Here is a 17,468-nt window from a genome sequence, read left to right as displayed (position 1 = left end):
GGGAAATTCTTTAAAAACCAAAATATTTTGTGCATATATATATATATATATATATATATATCTGCCCATGTTGAATGTATTCACTTGAATTAAAGATTTGTAGCTTCTATGTGAAGCTGACACACAAACTGTGTAAGCCACTCAGACCTCTCTTGCCTGACTAAATTTTTAAACTACCTTCAGCTTCTTTTTGTACCTCTAGAAACTGAAATGAAACAAAAATTAGAGAAATAAGTTCCATGATTCTCTGGTTTATGCATTTCTGAGTTTGGAGGAAAAACTGAACCTTTCTCCTTATCTGAATCAGAAAATCAGATTTCTGTACACTGGCACTGGCCAAAAATCTGCGTTCTGTGTTCAGATATTCCTGCTGCTTCCTGTGGCACAAAATGCTGATTTAGTGCATCCAGGCCTTCCGGAACATGGATGGAAAGGCTCAGATTTTCATGTACTTATTTCCACAAACATTTTGATGTAGAAAGCTGATCGGAGAGAGATGAAAGGCATTTGACACTTTCCTAATCTCATCGATATCACAGGCCTCCTTATCTCAGGTGAGTCACTGGTCTGGAAAAATACCTAAGGTGCAAGATTCATGCTGCCTGCTCAGCTGAAGTAAAAGGTATCCCAAGCCCTGCCAGTGTTGAACCTAAATATTCAAGGACTGAAGCAGGTTCTGATTCAACAGTTCCCAGATTCCTCAGTTCCAGCAGAAGTGAGCCTTCACAGAGCCTCACTGGAAGGAAAAAAAATAATAATCGAACAAGCATTTTCTTGCTTCACTGAATTTCTATCCTACGAAGCATTAACCATTTATAATGTATACAGCCTTCTCCCCAAAGACTACCAGATTCTTTTGAAAGCATTTTATGCAAGACTCAGATGTAATAGGGCTGAATTCCATGTTTATAAAGCTTGATAACAACTTTACAATAAATTCTCTGAGTATGAGGAGTTTGAGGTGCACATTTTCCCCCCGCTGCACCCATGTTCTCGCAGCTTTTTGTTACAGAGCAGGAGAGGTAGGTTACATCTCAAACAGTATAGGCTTTCAGACCAGGCAAGTGATATCTTCTGTCTCTTTGCTTGAGTATACCATTCTGGATATTATTTCCAAGCTTGAGCAAGCAGAGAAAAAAAAAAAAAACAACTGGTAGAGTCAGGACATAAACATCAAACTCTTAAAATAACCCAGAAAATATTAAAAAAGGCACGTCTCTACATTTTTTTCTTCAATATTATGTATTTTTTGTCCACTTCATAGTATTGTGCTGTCTGTTTTGGCTTTCCTTTGTTTGATGTCTTTTTATACCAGCACTGCTTCAGCCCATTGCATGAGCGAGCAGAAGCCAACTTTGCCAAGAGAAGTCCAGCATAGGACGGTTATCATAGCATCACTAAAACTCTGACACATACTGAAGTATGGTGAAAGCAATTTAGCATAACAAATACCTAAGTTACTTAAGGTAACTTGCATTATCCATATTCTTTACTTCTGAAGCTAAAAGAATGTTTAACAAATCACTCTAAAACCACCTTTTTTCTAAACTCACAGCCACTTCTGTGTAATGGATCTATACCTGACATCTTTGGGACCTTACAGGAGGAGCTGTTTTCTGGTTCATTTCTATCCTTAAGAGAAGGTTTCAGGAAGATCTGCAGAAAATAACATCAGAATGAAAGTGCGTAAAACCAATCAAACCAAGACGACTCATCATTTCATTGCCTATCTCACTGAATTATTTTCCTAGCCCTGGGTCTGCCTCACTGGGGAGTTCTGGGCTCTTTCTCTTGCTATTTGCAGGTGAGCAAATGCCACTGAACAAGTCCATGTGGATTTTAGATCTATATAATCCAAGGTCATCAGAATTAGTAGTGACAGGGGCTAATTATGGTACTTGAACACGAGAATCTTAATTGAAATCAATCAATGGCAGTAAGGATGTTAGGAAGAAAGAACTGATTGAAGAGATTTAAAATGGAAAAGAGAATGAATTACCCTTTTAAAGTTTCCTGAGACTCTGAGGCATATAGGAAAAACCAAAAATTAAATGAAAAAGAAAAAAGGAGGAAAAAAAGACCACCACGGGTAACTTCTCTGTTTTGTGTCACTCTGAGATATTGCCATAAGCACTTTGTAAACATCAAACCAAGACTAGTTACACATGTTAAGACTGGGTCAGAAACTAAAGGAAAAACCTAAAGCCTGAAAGATTTGAAATATCGAGATCATAGTAATTAAGAATATTATGGGCTGTCTTATATCTGCGTTCCCCCTGAGCAGTGTCATCTTTGGATGGATGGTCATCTAAGCCTTTCTGGATCTCTAATATTCCTGGATTCAGGCACATCTCAGTAAATTGTTTTCTTCAATTCTTGTTTCTTTTTTTTATCCCTAGTGATCTCAGTGCAACTGGTCAAAATATTTCCAGTTTGATTTTCTCCTATCAAAATTGAAATGCGGTCCAAAAAAAAAACCCACAGAGAAGTCATAATTCTTTCCTACCCCACAACATTTTGATAGAAAAGTCTTGTAATGAGGTGAAACCTTGTCCTTGGTATTTCTGTGGGCCAGCTACATAGGTAATTATATACAGGTATGGCCTCTTGGGTTAGTAAATCTTTATATAAGGATTTAGGATGACTTCATGTGGAGAGCAATGGTACAAAGTAAAGAGATAGTGTAATCTACTGTTGTCACAGGAGGGTCAGAGACCAGAGCAACTCAAGTACAGCAGAATTCTCACCAGTCTTCCATCCTTCCACCCTAGAAACTCATTTGTCATTCAGAATTAGAAGTGAACAAATCAAACTAGTGAAGATTGGCTGGAAACAAGAGATTGGTCTCTCTCCTTTAGACTCTTTAAGCTCAGTCCATGATTTGCCCTGCTTTCTTTCTTGTTTAATTAATTACTTTCCATTCTTCTTGCCTGTCTCCCTCCAAAACAACACTGCATGTTACTGTGACAGATGTTTTTTGTCATGTATCCTTCCTGTTTATTAACACATGGCTAGACGGCTATTAGAAAGCAATTAGAGGATTAATTACACCAAAGCCTACCCCTGAACACAGCACTGATGAGTATCTCCATAGCTGAGGTCAAGAAAACAGTAGGAGGAAATCCAAGAGGATTTTGTCTTTTTCCACATCATTAAGACCAGCTGCATAAATCAGTATATTCCTTCTATTATGAGGGATGGTAGTGAGGGTTGATCATTGCTGAAGGTCAAACCTAAAGCTTCCCCTCAAGGGAGTATCAAAGAATTTCACCAGCAGAGTCCCCAGGCTGCGTCTCACCCTTCTACTCATTGTTAATGGGTTTTGCTGTGCAGAGTGTGAAGAGGGCAGCCAACCATGCAGGGTAGGGCTCTTTCCCAGCCTTGCTGCCATGTTCACTTTCTGTTTGCATACTTCAAGTTTACATTTGCTTTAAGAGACTGTCCAAACTCAGAAGTAAAACATTCACAAAGTCTATTAAGAAATAATTAAAAAACAACACCACCACCACCCAAATACCAGCACAAAAATTAAACAATCTGGGAAACTGTAAGACTGAACCTTATTCCAAGTTTACTCATGATCCATTACAACTCTGAAAATTACTTAAGTGTAAGAAGAAAGTTACTGCCATTAAACTCTCATCAGCCAACATTTCCTTTGTTAGAAAAAAAAAATGAGTTATCGGTATGTTAACAGCTAAAATGAGGTTTCATTTTGCACAACCCAAATTTGGCCATGACATTTTTTCCCATATATCTTTGTATAATATCTTTACACAAAAATATTAGTTATCTTTCACTTTTAATACCACTTCTTGGAAATACAGAGGTCTACAATTAATACGCTCGTTAAAACTTACAAGTTGCTTTGATTAATACTCCCTGTCTAGATCCCTGAGAAATGTACTGTATCTCCCAGGCTAATGAAGACAAGGGAGAGTTATTTAGGTGTTTGTTAATAAAGCTTATTTGCATATAATTAACTGAGAATATCCCTGTATTTACAACACAAACTCTGACAATCTCTTTTCCTAGAGTGTTTTATGTAAATAGTCTAAATCCATGCCAAACTAACCAAACAAGTTATATTCATCCAAGACTATATTAACTAAAATGGATACAACTTGCGGGGCCATAACTGATAAAAATTAAAGCTCACATTAAAAAACAAGTAGTGTTTTCTTTCAAATGCTATTTGTTCAGGCATATAGGGTTTATTTTCTTGTAAGCTCTCATTCTTTTAAACAATTAGATATCTCTTGGACATGTAAACAAACAGCAAATCTGTCACATGGGATTGTTCTTTTCTCTGACCTCCTCACGGAAAAATTTCACAGCTTTTGCACAGATGTCTTTTGTAAAATTACCAGTCACGCACAGTAAAGCTCTGAATATTTAAGCTTGTATAAAATACTTGCTATATGCAGCCTGCAGGGTGAGCAGACAATACACTAGTCTTCATTTAAAATAAATTCCAACTCCACAGAAACAAGGGCACTGCACTTTGTCATTCACTTTTTGACTTCTGTAAACTTTCCAGATTCAGAAAGACACTTGAGGACATGTTTATTACAATATCTTTTAAGTCTCAAGATGAACCAAACAAAGTCACTCAAAACTGAAAATTAACTCCCAGTGAGATCTAAAAAATTATATATGAGATTAGTCACAATAGCCTAATATAATTGAAAGTTGTACGTTTGTTGATGAAATACTGGAGAGGGATACAAGAATTCTCATTTCATGACCTGGCTATGCTACATTATCATTTTGTGACCTTGGTCATGTCATTTCTCAAAGGCCAAGAGATAAAAGATAGAAAAAAATATAATAATAAACCCCACCAAAATCTCATCTACATCAGATTATATAAAACTGATCTTGATGACAGTACCTAATTTCCAATATGCCTCTTTTACAGCTACTCCAAGTATAACTTCACTTTCCCATCTCTATAGCCCTTTCTTATGCTTATTTATAAGACAATTAGTAAGGGAAAAGAAAGATACAACAAGCTTTAGGTCAAACATGTCCAATCCACAGCCTGCATGCTGAATGCAGCCTGGGACAGCTATGTATGGACCAGTAACATGGTCCACCCTCCACTGCCAAGCCATCACAGCAGCAGCTCCAACCAAGTGGTGAATCTTCCTCACCAAGCAGCCCAGCCAGGCCCTGGACATGCACCCATCGCTCAGCAGCAACCAAAGCATCAGGGTGCTATTAACACTGTCTCAACTGAAACTATGGCAAAGGGAGAGCACAGTGCAAACTCCACCTCTTCCGCCAACAACACACAGTCAAACTGAAACTGGCATGTATTGCACAGTTCATATACTTCTGCTGCTTTGCAAGTAAAACATGGTCATTACCAATGATAATATTTCATACCTAATGTCATCTCAAAAGATAACAGACCCTGCCTTCCCTCCCCCCCCCCCAGAAAAAATGTGGATGAAGTGCGCCCAATGAAAAAAGGACAGATGAAACAAATAATATGCCACTATGCTTAATTTGTAAGGAAAGCACATCAAATTTCAAAGACTATTCATGTCATCTCTTTTTGGCACTACATACATTTGTGAACAACCGTTTTCAGGGATGAAGTGCAGGAAGAGTAAAATTTCATCAAAATCTCTGAAGAACACCTGGAGAAACTCACTAAGAATTGCAACCACTGCCATCAAACCAGACTGACGTGCTAGTTTCACACAACCAAGGTCAAACATCCCACTTGTTTTACATTTTTGTTGCTCTTTTTTTGTGCTTTTATAAAAACAGTAAATAACTAGAATAAGTTTTGCTACTTATAGACATTAAGAATATATTTCATATGCAGTACAAGACAATTTCTTCACCCAATGTGACCCAGGCAAGCCAAAAGGCTGGGCAACTGTGCTTTAGATACAAGGCAATTTGTGCAAGGGGCAGAAAGTTTCAGGGCAATTTCTTGAAAATCTTTAGCTGCATCAAGGAAAACTCAAAGAACTCAGCAAGATGTTATCTGCTTTAGCTGTTACAGCAATGTGCAGCATGAAGATGTAAAGGAGCTTAGTAAGGAAAAGTTCATGGACACACTAGCATTTTCCTGTCATGGACTTGTTCAGTTTGATGTTAACATAACTGTTAACTGACAGTCTGCCTTCTGGGGAAAACAATAACAAACCACCAAAAGAAAAAAAAAAAATCCACTGAGAAAACTCAAATAAACACCCCTTAAAGTCATAGATTCCACAAAAAAAGAATGGATCTCATTTTCTTTGATCAGAACTAAAGAAACAGACAAAATCACACACAGAAGGACCTGGAGGGGATCTAAAGAGAGGGATGGGAGCAAAGAGAAGGTAGTATGCTGAGTTAGAGGAGCTTCCACCCCACTGTGCTCGTTTCATCTCTTCATTTCAGAGAGGTTGCTTTGTTTCCATAGTTTACATGTGAAAGGCTCAACAGAGTTCTTTGCTCCTCCTGACAGCCTGCTGGTGCATGACTGAGAAGTGACCTGTTTGCAGAGTGCGACCAGGAAGCTGCAAACAAACAATAGTTGGAGAAGCTGTCAGGATACTCAATTACTCAGTGCAGATAAGAGGGAAAGGCAAACTGTCCAACAAATAGCCTGATTGAAAGTTCAAATTCAGAGAGTTCGCACCAAATTAGAGCTTTTGAACTTACTAAATAAATAATAAATAACAGCAGCATTGGTTTGGACTTTGGGATGCCACAAGGAAGCCAGAAGCATCCTAAGCTAGGAGGCCTGCTCTATGCTATAATTTATAATTGCTTTACTTTAAGTGCATTACAGCTGAAATACTGCTGGCCAGGATCATTCTAAGCTAGTGGATGAGAATGCATTTTGGTTCTCGTTATTACCAAGTTGATTACAAAAGCTAGTGATATAAAAGAGACTGAGCAATGCAAGAAGCAGGCTTCAAATACAAGCACAATTAGCAGCCAGAATACTGATTATTCAGTGATTCTAAACATGATACTGCTGAAAAGAAACCTGAAAGATAAACTAGAGGATGGTATTAAAAGATAATTCACCGTTCTCTTCTGATCTAGATTATTATTTACGTCCTACAACTTTTTGTAGGAATTTCTCACCTCGTAAATAACGTTCAAAGCAAAAAATAAGAAAATAAGAGAAAAAAGAGAGAAATAGCAGCAAGGATAGTATTTCTCTCACTGCTGCTTGATAGTTCGTGTCACACACAGATGAACGGACGTGCATAAATTGTGTGCCAACATCCATCTAGCTGCTTATTTATTAATAGTAGGATACTCTTTTCACAACCACTACTCTCTTGACAGAGTCTACAAAACATAAATATGAATAAAGTCACTTGCAAGAATTTACTGCTGGAGATGAGTGAATATTCCTAGAGAAAAAAAAAGTGCCTGGCACAGTAATGTATAGAGCAAGCGAGACTGATCCCAGATCTGCTGCCACCGAGATGTGTCCGGCTTACAGAGATAAAACTGCAATGAGGGTCCATGCCTCAGAATTGTTCCACACATGTAGCTTATTTTTAAAGGAAGCCTCTGTATGAGGAAAAAAAAAAGTGCCACTTCGGAAAGGTGCAGCAGTTCACTCAATACTCTGAGGACAGAGCTGTAGAAAGGAGGCTGGATGTGGAAGAATCCGCTCCCCAAAATCTCATAACCTCGTCAGCATTAACATGAAACTCATAGATGCCGTGTTTACTGGTGTGGGTAGGGACTTCACACTAAATCTAATTAAATCGATGAACAAAAGGACTCCGGAATGTGCAGGGCCATGAATGGAGCCTGCCTTTCAGACCATACAGGCTGCATAATTGTGTTTTCCTTAGGCTTTCAGAGCATTTCTCTTTGGAAGTAACGAAAGAGTGAAATAAGAACTTTTCTTCCCCCGGCAAGGTGAGGAAGTTAGATAATGCACCTCATTAATTACAGCAAAATCATCACCACTGCACATGAAGCCAAAGAAGAGGCCTGACCAACGTTTTTTCTTACAATATTATTGTTCAGCCATGGTGGCAGGAAAATAAGTAATAAATCAGAATCAGAGTGCACTTGATGGTTTTAATTTGCAACTCATCTTGCTAGTATGACAGGCTGACACTAATTAGCACTCGATGCACAGGGGATGGATTGCCACGGCCAATGGATCTCATTAACCACTGTGAAATATTCATGCCAGGACCAAGTACGACAAAGAACAGAGACCCCAGCAAATCGCCTGTCAGCAGCTGTAAGCATCACCGCAGAGCCATGGGTACACAGATCAAAGGGCAGAGAGAGGGTTTGCATAGCCAGCTGTGTGGATTTTTATTGATTTATTAATTTATTTTCCCATGAACTCAGAGAATGTACCAACAGGAAAACTCAGCATCCAGTTTCTCTCCACGGTTTGAGTTGAGCCACTCCATAATGAGAGGGAAACGGGGAAAGTGAGGGCACATCAAAGCCCATGGCACTGCTCTTTCCTAGAGCCATGTCAGCAGATGTGCCATTCTTGGGGTGACCCACTTTGTGGTCTCCTTGGAGGCAGGGGTTGAAAAGACCAATTTTTGGACGACTTCTGCCCAGCTGCCTTTTCACATTAAGCTTGTAAGAAATTGATTCTCCAAGACCCGTCAAGCATGGTTAAAACTGCCCAGCAGCTTCATTAATAGAAAATGAAGGCCAGGAGGCAAGAAGTGTCCAGAGAGACATCAAAATAACCATACCCACAAGCACTGAGTGAATACATGAGCCTGCTTCTGCAGGAAACGTGGCTATCAGCCTGTACCAGATGGTGAACCCCCTCAGCCACCTTCTCCCCAGATGCCTGCATTCCACAAACGCTGTCATAATGGTCCTGTTCACACTAGCAAGAGCAGAGGTTTCTACCACAAGGGCAATTCCCTAAAAGCCATGTGGATCCCTACAACAACAGATATTCCATTGGTCTGGACCTTTGTTATTTCAGTTGAGACCCAGCTACAATAACGTTGTCTGTGCTTTACATAACAATACATACAGAAGCAGAGCAGACAACACAGGCCCGCAGGTGAACTCATACGAATAGTGGTGTGCAATTGACCCTCATGTCTGAATTAACAAGGAACCCATGGCAACCGGCTTTCCTCACATCAAATTGTACTGCTTGGATGCAGGCACAACAAGCAGCCATCCCACAGCCACTTAAAGGACAATTTGTTCCCCTGCTAACTGCAATGGGTGATTATGCATCTCCATTATATTATTTTAGTGGAAGCATCAAGGCCTTGCTGCCATGGAGACACCCAAGGTCAGACTGGACGGAGCTCTGAGCACCAGATCAAGCTGTCAACGTCCCTGTTCATTGCAGGGGAGTTGGACTAGGTGGCCTTTAAGAGTCCCTTCCAACTCCAGGATTCTATAGTAACAAATCTCCCCCAAGCCCCTTGCAATGGCAGCAGCGTCCCAGCCCTGCTGTTCAGTTAGCAGAATACTCAGCACATATTAACCTAAATATGTGTTTTTCTTTTAAACAGGGTGCCTTCCAAGCTGAAAATAGGAATGAAATATTTTTCATTAAAAAAAAAAAAGATTGTTTCATGTAAAAAGACTGATTTTTAATGACGTTTTTTTTTTTTTAATTTCTGGTTTTAAAAAGTAATAAAGCAGAATTAGGCATTCAAACAGCCTCGGAGATCTGCGTGCTTTTGGATTTCACTTCCCCCAAAGCTGGAAGTGAAGAAACAGCACAGAGACTGCAGTAAAGCAGTAAGAAAATGCCATCAGTACTTTTTCATTTTTTGCTCATAAAGTGAAAAACAGGCGTGTTAATTCATATATCTTTTTAGAGACACACTTTTGGTTATTTTAACCAAGAAGCAAGACAAACATCTTACTTCAGGGATGTTTATGGCACAGCAGCCAATAAAGTGCCATCTACCCACAACCTTCCAGGCTCTGCTGAATACTTCATCAAACAGAAGACAGTTCCTGTTGTACAGAACTGTATGATGTTGGACCATGTTGTTCCTGGTCAGGCCTGCACACATAGCTTATTTATTTATAGCATTTTTAATAGATAGAGCATCAATATTTGATAATGTCCTATGAATGATTAAAAAAAATCAAGAAAATCAAGAATATGAAATACAAACATCTACTTTTAAGCGACACTGGGGTTGTGATATCCATAAATAAATCATGTAGCGTCCAGTTCTGTCTTTCTGAGATTGAGTTAAACGAACAGGCACTTCAGTGTATTTACAACATGTTTACAGCTGTGGCTGCAGGAACACAATCTGAACAAGGAATTTCAAAGTGGAAGCTAATGAAGTTCTCCCAGAATTAACTGTGAATTGATAGCTCCTTAGAAAATGTATTCTTTAAATCTATATAACATCTATGGTCAGAAAAGCAAATTAAAGTTAAATAGATGTGGGTCTACTTTTTTATTTTTGGCTTCTTTATGATAAACAACAAAGGCGTAGGTTTACCTCAAAGAAATTTCCTCTCAAAATAGAGAAAAACAGCTTTGTAAGTATATAAAATAGTGAATCAGAACACTACCTACTATGGCTGAAAACTTTACGGTTTAGTCTCTCGTACTTTAATTGACAATATTCATTAGATTTGTTGTTGCTGTTTACTTGCTTATTACACAGAAGTTTACTGTTAGCCAATTTTCTATCCAGTGGTGAACTGAGAAGACAACCTGCAACAGTTAAGTGCTTTATCTGTATATTACAGTGGTCCATCATAACAAAATAATACTGCCTAGGATAACAAAAGATAAATACAACCAATCCTAAAATTGTGGTATCACAGACGTGGACTGACTCCCAGAGAAATCAAGCGAGTCTGGCAGGGCAATGACTGAATGCAATTCCAGAGTATACTCTGTCTCTAGCAATAAGAAAATACCTTCATTCCAGCAGAGCTTGGAGAGTATGAGACTCCATATAAATATATACTAAAAAACACCAACTATTTTCTTAGTGAATAACTGGACATCAAGGAGGTGAAAGAATGAAAATACAAAGACAGTAGCCTGAGAACTAATTTTATAGTAGAGACTTTATATCAAATCCCACCAAACTCCTAAGGATAGCTTAAGACTATCTGCAGTTGCCCCTAAAGGGAGATAGCATGAGCTAACGTTCTGGTAGCTTTTTCTTATCTGGTTTGTATCAGCATCACTGTATTCCCTAAATCTAACTTCTTCAAAATATCTTTGTATGCATTTGTGGATTCTGTTATATGTTTGTCAGCACTAAGCAGATGTCACATTTTGCTTGATTTGTTTTTGCCCTTTATCAGTGCTTTCTGAACATCTTTCTGGGTAGTTTAGACTTCTGAGGATCCCATAAAGGAGTTCATGAACTACTTGTTAGTGCAGCAGATTCACCTGATTCTCTCATGCCTTTTGTGTGTACATGCAGGCAGAACATAGCAGACTTGACTAGATTCACGAGAATGATAATCTTACTTAGATCTCAAATACAATTCTTGGGCATTCTTGTGGATGAAAAGCTGGACATACGCCAGCATCTGGAAGGGCCCATGGTCTCCTGGGCTGCAACAAGAGAGCATGGCAGCAGGGCAAGGGAGGGGATTGTCTCCCTTTGCGCTATCATTGTAAAGCCCCATCTGTAGTTCTGTGTCATGACACAGGGTTCCCAGCACAAGGAGGATGTGGAGCTGTTAGTGTGGGTGCAGAGGAGAGCCATGAACGCACTTGGAGAGTTACAGGACCTTTCCTACAAAGGCTGAAAGACCGACTTTTTGCATTGTCTAATAGCAATAATACAGGGGGGGATAATTTTAAACTAAGAGGAAGGAGATGTATATTACAAGTCAGGGAGAATTTTTTTTTTTTTTTTTTTTTTTTACTCAGATGGCAGTGAGGCCCTGGCACTGCTGCCCAGAGAGCTGTGGGTGCCCCATCCCTGGAAGCATTCAAAGCCAGGTTGGATAGGGCCCTGGGCAGCCTGATATAGTGTCAGCCCAGCCAACAGAAGTAAGGTTGGAACTAGAGGATCTTTAACACACCAATACAAACCATTCTATGATTAAGATGAGAAAGCTGATATCAAATTAATAGATTAACCATGAGAGAGTTGAGGACTTGACTCCCAAATTGGTACTCCAGAAATACACAAGCATTGGTATGAACACCAAGTGCAAGCAACTTTTGCTTTCCTAACTAAAGTATAAGTTCTTAGGTGAAGGGACACTGGGCTTACTTATTTCTGTTCTCTTTTATGCTATCCACAAATCGCACGTTCTTGTGATGTAGTCAGCTACAGTATCAATATTATGTGAAATATCACCTAGAAGCCTCAGCAAGGGCTTCTAGGTAACACCTCACCCAAGAGATCCTGCATACGTCCTTCCATAAATATGTCCCCTGACACACAGACTTCTATTAAGGACAGTAAGTCACTCAGGAATCCTTCTGGCAATATAAGCACAGAGACAGACATTAACCAGAATCCATCTGACAAAGTGTTACCTCAAAAACCCACCATTTTAATTAAAAGCTGGTATACTTCACAGTTTTGCACAATGCACTCCTATCTGGTTCCCCTCTGTGGTTGTTACAAATTCCAGCTACTCCTTCCCTCCAATTTAATTAAATGTTAACTGGCATAATCAACTCCTCTTGTATTGTTGTGTTGTGTGTGTTTTTTTTTTTTTAAACAGTGAGAACTCAAATGTTATTTAGTATTTGCCAGATTCACTGGTGGTTAAATACAATAGTGCCAATTAGATGCCTCAGGGTTAACCTGATTAATTAATTTGCCTCCTTTAGAAAATTGCCTTCCATCTTGACAGAAGATCAAATCACAGCAGAAAGGGTCTCTGCTCAGCAGGGCAAGTGCATTGTTGATGTGTCAAAAGGAGCTGGTTGCACTTTCATCTAAAAAATCTCCAGCCTGTTCTGGAGATGTAGGGTCTGCAACACCACTTTCCATTTTGCTAAATTGCTGTGGACTACATGGCTTCACTCCAAGAACTGACAGAGAGCTACAGGTCTGCAGCAGACTTCCCTTGGCTGTGCAATTGCTCAGCCCCTTTATTTCCCAGAGCACAGTGAGAAGAGGGAATCACCCTCAGAGCTGTGACTTCAGTAGAGTTTAGCTCACACTGCTGCTTTTTAGTTGAACTTGATGTCTCTACTGAAAAACCTTTAACTTTTGAGAGTAGTATCTTCTGTTAATCAACACAGGTAGACCAGTCTTTACAAAACAAGTTAGGTATTATTTGCTAACTTCAATAAAGTATTATGACATACACTCTGAGATGAGGGCAGAAAAGCAGACAGAGCAGCTCTCCTGAATCACAGCAAGGGCCCACAGACTGTTCTCTTGTCTCTGACAATGGCCACAAACAGACTCCTAGAAAAAGCAAAGGAGCAAGGAAAGTGTACAGGGTCCAATCCCAAAACAATAGCAAGTTACCAGTTATTAGACAGCTGGAATCTTCTTGAACCAGCCATAGCTTCTACATATTTAATAGCAATCAATGGATTTATTTTTCATGAACATGCCCAGCACAGCATGAACCTGTGCAGTACTTTGTTTCCCAAAGAGTCCTTCAACAAAGAAGGAGATGTGCCTCTGAAAGCATCAATGCTCTGAAGGATGCCGGACAGACAGACAGACTTGGCTGACAGCAATTGTTTGATTCTGTTTCTTTTGCTACATCATACAACTGAGACTTTGACAATCCAAATACTACCTCATTTCAGTACAGCTGAAGTCCAATCCACCTTTGGGAAGGTGGATTAAGGTATCGGCAGAACCAGGAGAGAGACCAAATATATCCAAGAAAGCCATATAAACAATCTAAACTGTGAAACCCCTCTTAAAGATCCTTTTCACTTTTCCTAATGAAGCTTGGCCATCAGGGACAGTGGCAAGCGTGGCTGCAGCTCAAGGAGGCATCCAGCCTCTCCAGAGTCACAGGAACTGGTCCATCCATTCCAGGCTCTGGCTTTCCACTTAAAGTATACTGGTACACCAACCCTGTATCCTACCTCAAACAGCAGATACTGTGAGCTGCCTCATTTAATTTCCACAAGGAGAGTCATTCAGGCCATCCAGCTAGACTAAGAAGCAATTTATGAACCTCCCAGGGCTTGGCTCAGTGAAACCGCTCCCAGGCTCATGTTTATGATGCCCATGAAAATCAGAAGAGTGAATGAGATACTTTCCCAAAGCAAACTTCTCCCTTTAATTTCATCCTCCTCTTTCTAAAGCTTCTCTGCTGTTGTGGCCTGGCATCCCGCCAAACACTCATTCCTGTGCCTGTTCGTCACACACCAGTGAGCTTAATGGTGTTCTTAAAGAGGTTAATTAAACACTGATTCTAAGGTTTGCAGTATAAAGCTACTTGTCCAAAAGAAAGCTAATTTGTGTTTATATCCTTAAAAATCTCTATTGTTTTTTTTATTCCTTCTCCTTCATTTCCAGATTTGTACCTTTGTGGATTCATGTGAATTACTCTCCAGGGCCAGGAATACCATCTTTGGTTGACTTGATTGATCTATATTAGAGCTCAGAACACCATCATGGTATAGCTATATTTCTTGTAGTAAGTTAATAGGAAAATTGAAATAACTAATAATAAGAGAGAGGAGGCCTTCATTTTTTGAAACAGCTCTTCATCTATATGCTGGACCCTGGACTGAATTACTCTTCCTGCATAGCTAGTAAATCCAGCTTGATAGCATTTACAGAGATTGTGTTTTGTAACTGAAAGTAGGATTTAGCTGGGGAAGCTAAATATACAACCGTATATTTACATATCTCCTCCCGCCCCTGATGCTCTACACTTACAGCTCCTACATCTCTCTGAAAGTGCAGAAGGCTGTATAGATGTTCATTATGGTTATTATCCACTTCACATCCTTATTCCATGTGCGTTTTACAGTGCACAGTCTCTCAATCAGCAAGTTACATAAGCATACGCTTAACATTAGGATTGTTAAATGCTTTTCTAAATAGAAATAACCATTAAATCCAGTTGATGCTTTTACCTAAATACACACCTTAGTATAGACAGAGGTAAGGCCTTCCCTACCCAGCAGCTTTAGTACTTTAAGGCTGGAAATGTACTTGATACTGGTCTTTCTGGGGACAGAGCAGTTTGAGTCAAAAAATGAATATTAAAACGAAATGCCTTCTTCACACAGACACATGGAAAGGAAACAATGCTTCCAGAAACTATGGCTCAAAATTCTGGAATAGACAGTTCAATTTCTGCAGATAGCTACCTTCATTCCCACCTGAAGGAGCTAAGGTTTGCTCTGGGATCAGTGGAGAATGATTTGGTTCATAGCAGAAATAAATGATCACTAACTCGAAGGGCTTTCCCAAGCACTCAGCTTGAGGCCTCTACTGCAACTTCTAGGATGGTAGGATGGATGGGTCCAGCCAGGGCTGAATGCACCAACACAAAAGCAGTCACTTCACATACTTTTAAGAAGTTAAAAACAATTTCCCCATATCTCAGATTTATTTCTTTTTTCAGTAAATTAGAGGTAACAGTGTTTTTTAGTTCAGAAATGTGGCATTTAAATCAGCACTTCAGAACTGAGACTGGATCCAATTCTAAAATAAAAGAACAAAACCACTGCCTTCATGCCGATCTGAAAGGAGCCAAATTACACCTGTTTATGCAGCCTCCAGCCAATGGTTCCTGATTTAGAGCCAAGCACTCCAACTGTGCACCTGTGCAATGTCTGCACAGGTGAGCATGTATATCCTTATACACAAACACAGAAAAACCTTCTTGAGAAAATAACTAACCTCTTTTATCTGGAAGCAAGAGATAAAGACTGTGACCAACTAAGTGCAAGGATCTTTTCTGTTTCAATCCTTGATGTGCTAAAATTTTAGTAATCTTTGATACCAGTTCTAATAAAAGCCTGATTTTATTGAAGGTGTAAGAGTGTGCCTGATTTTCATTTTGACAATTATCAGCATCCTAGGGAGCAAGTAGACCTAGCATTTCCTGGTGGCGAGTTCATTAACTGGATGCTGTGCTTTATCTGCCTTTCTCCAGCTCCTCTTTCCTTCTGGGCTCCAGGTACCAAAGTTCCTCCTTTATTCTGCATTCATTCAAAGCCACTCAAATGCAAACCCATTTGGTGATCATGTGCTGTCTGCACATGATGGAGGGGTCAGGCTTGCAGCTGACCAGGAAACCTTGGGGTCACATTGGCTGGGGACTTAACAAATAAGAATAATAAGAGAAAAAAAATCCATGGCAAGCACTATTAATAATTCACCTGTCTATCATGCCAGCTAAGAATTGGAGGAAGATCCTCTTTCTTCTTGATAGATAGGCAAGAGGAAAAGGCCTGTCTGAAATGATTAAAGGAAGTAGTATGTAACAAGGCTTCCTCATGCTGAGAATGACAGGGAAGAGGCTGGTCACTGATATTTAAAACACACATTATCATTCCATCTTCCTGTCATTCTGCTCTGCAAGCTGTTCCGATTTGTCTGTGCCAGTAAGGTGGTTGTAAAAAGCAGCTGAGCAAACAAAGAAAGAAATCTGAGAGCAGAATTTGGATTAAAAAAAAAAAATCCTGACCCTGAATTCCCCCTCTCCCCCCCATATCTCCTTTCTTTTTCCACCCCCTCCTCTCTTTCTGACTATACATTCCATTAACCTTCAAATATACTAGCACCCAAGTGGAAGTGAAGCAATACGGGTGCAGGAAAAAACTGCTTTTATATCAGAGAGCACAGGGAATTTAACGTTAGGGTCAGAGTATAGCCTTAAACTTTTCCAGTCACCTCTCAACATGGTCTAAGTGCCTGCTTTAAGCACAGGTGAGATTGGTTATGTCTCAGCATTTCATGTTGTGGATACCTTGTCCTTGGAGGTGTTCAAGGCCAGGGTGGATGGGGCCTAGGCAGCCTGATTGACTGCTTGATCTAGCAGTTGGCAATCCTGCCCACAGCAGGGCATCAGAACTAGGCTATCTTTGAAGTCCCTTCCAACCCAAGCTGTTCTATGACTCTATATATCCTCACTTTGACCAAATCCTTGAGCACCAAAGGGCTGAGCCACAGGACACACACTCATCAGATCCTGACACACAGTGTTCAAGCACCACTGCCCTCTGGTTGCCTGGGGGTACAGCACATCCCAGATGCAAAATTAAAGTTATCATGGGTTACTGTTAGATGTTTCCTCCTCCTCTGCAGAAAGGATGCTTGAACTGAAGGCCACTACAGTGGTGCAGGACACATGAGCAAGAGGCAGCAAGCCCATCCCTACTTGCAGCTGTGCACCTACCAGCTGTGCAGAAGGCTTATCCAAGGAGTAATTTTTCCTCTGAAGAGATGGGGAGGTAAGAATCCAGCTGAATGGGAGATATCTTGGAACTTAAACACAACTGGACTAATGCTTACATTTCATTTGCAGCACGAGTGAACATAAGGGCACTGAGAGCAATGTGTGATGTATTAGGAATGGGTGAGTTTGGTCTT

General features: G+C 39.9%; 1 long non-coding RNA gene across 1 annotated transcript; it reads right to left on the bottom strand.

Annotated features, from left to right (window-relative positions):
• Positions 1 to 885: 885 nt before the first annotated feature.
• Positions 886 to 17,443, bottom strand: LOC121111062. Its single transcript, XR_005860954.1, has 3 exons — positions 17,275 to 17,443; positions 1,581 to 1,656; positions 886 to 1,118 (listed from the first exon to the last, which is right to left on the bottom strand). It is a non-coding gene; the product is annotated as an uncharacterized LOC121111062 (long non-coding RNA).
• Positions 17,444 to 17,468: the final 25 nt, after the last annotated feature.

This window comes from Gallus gallus, chromosome 6 (assembly GCF_016699485.2).
Source record: "Gallus gallus isolate bGalGal1 chromosome 6, bGalGal1.mat.broiler.GRCg7b, whole genome shotgun sequence".
Classification (NCBI taxonomy): Eukaryota; Metazoa; Chordata; class Aves; order Galliformes; family Phasianidae; genus Gallus; species Gallus gallus.
The sequence above is the reverse complement of the archived record's forward strand: the minus strand, read 5'-3'. Positions and strand labels throughout refer to the sequence as shown.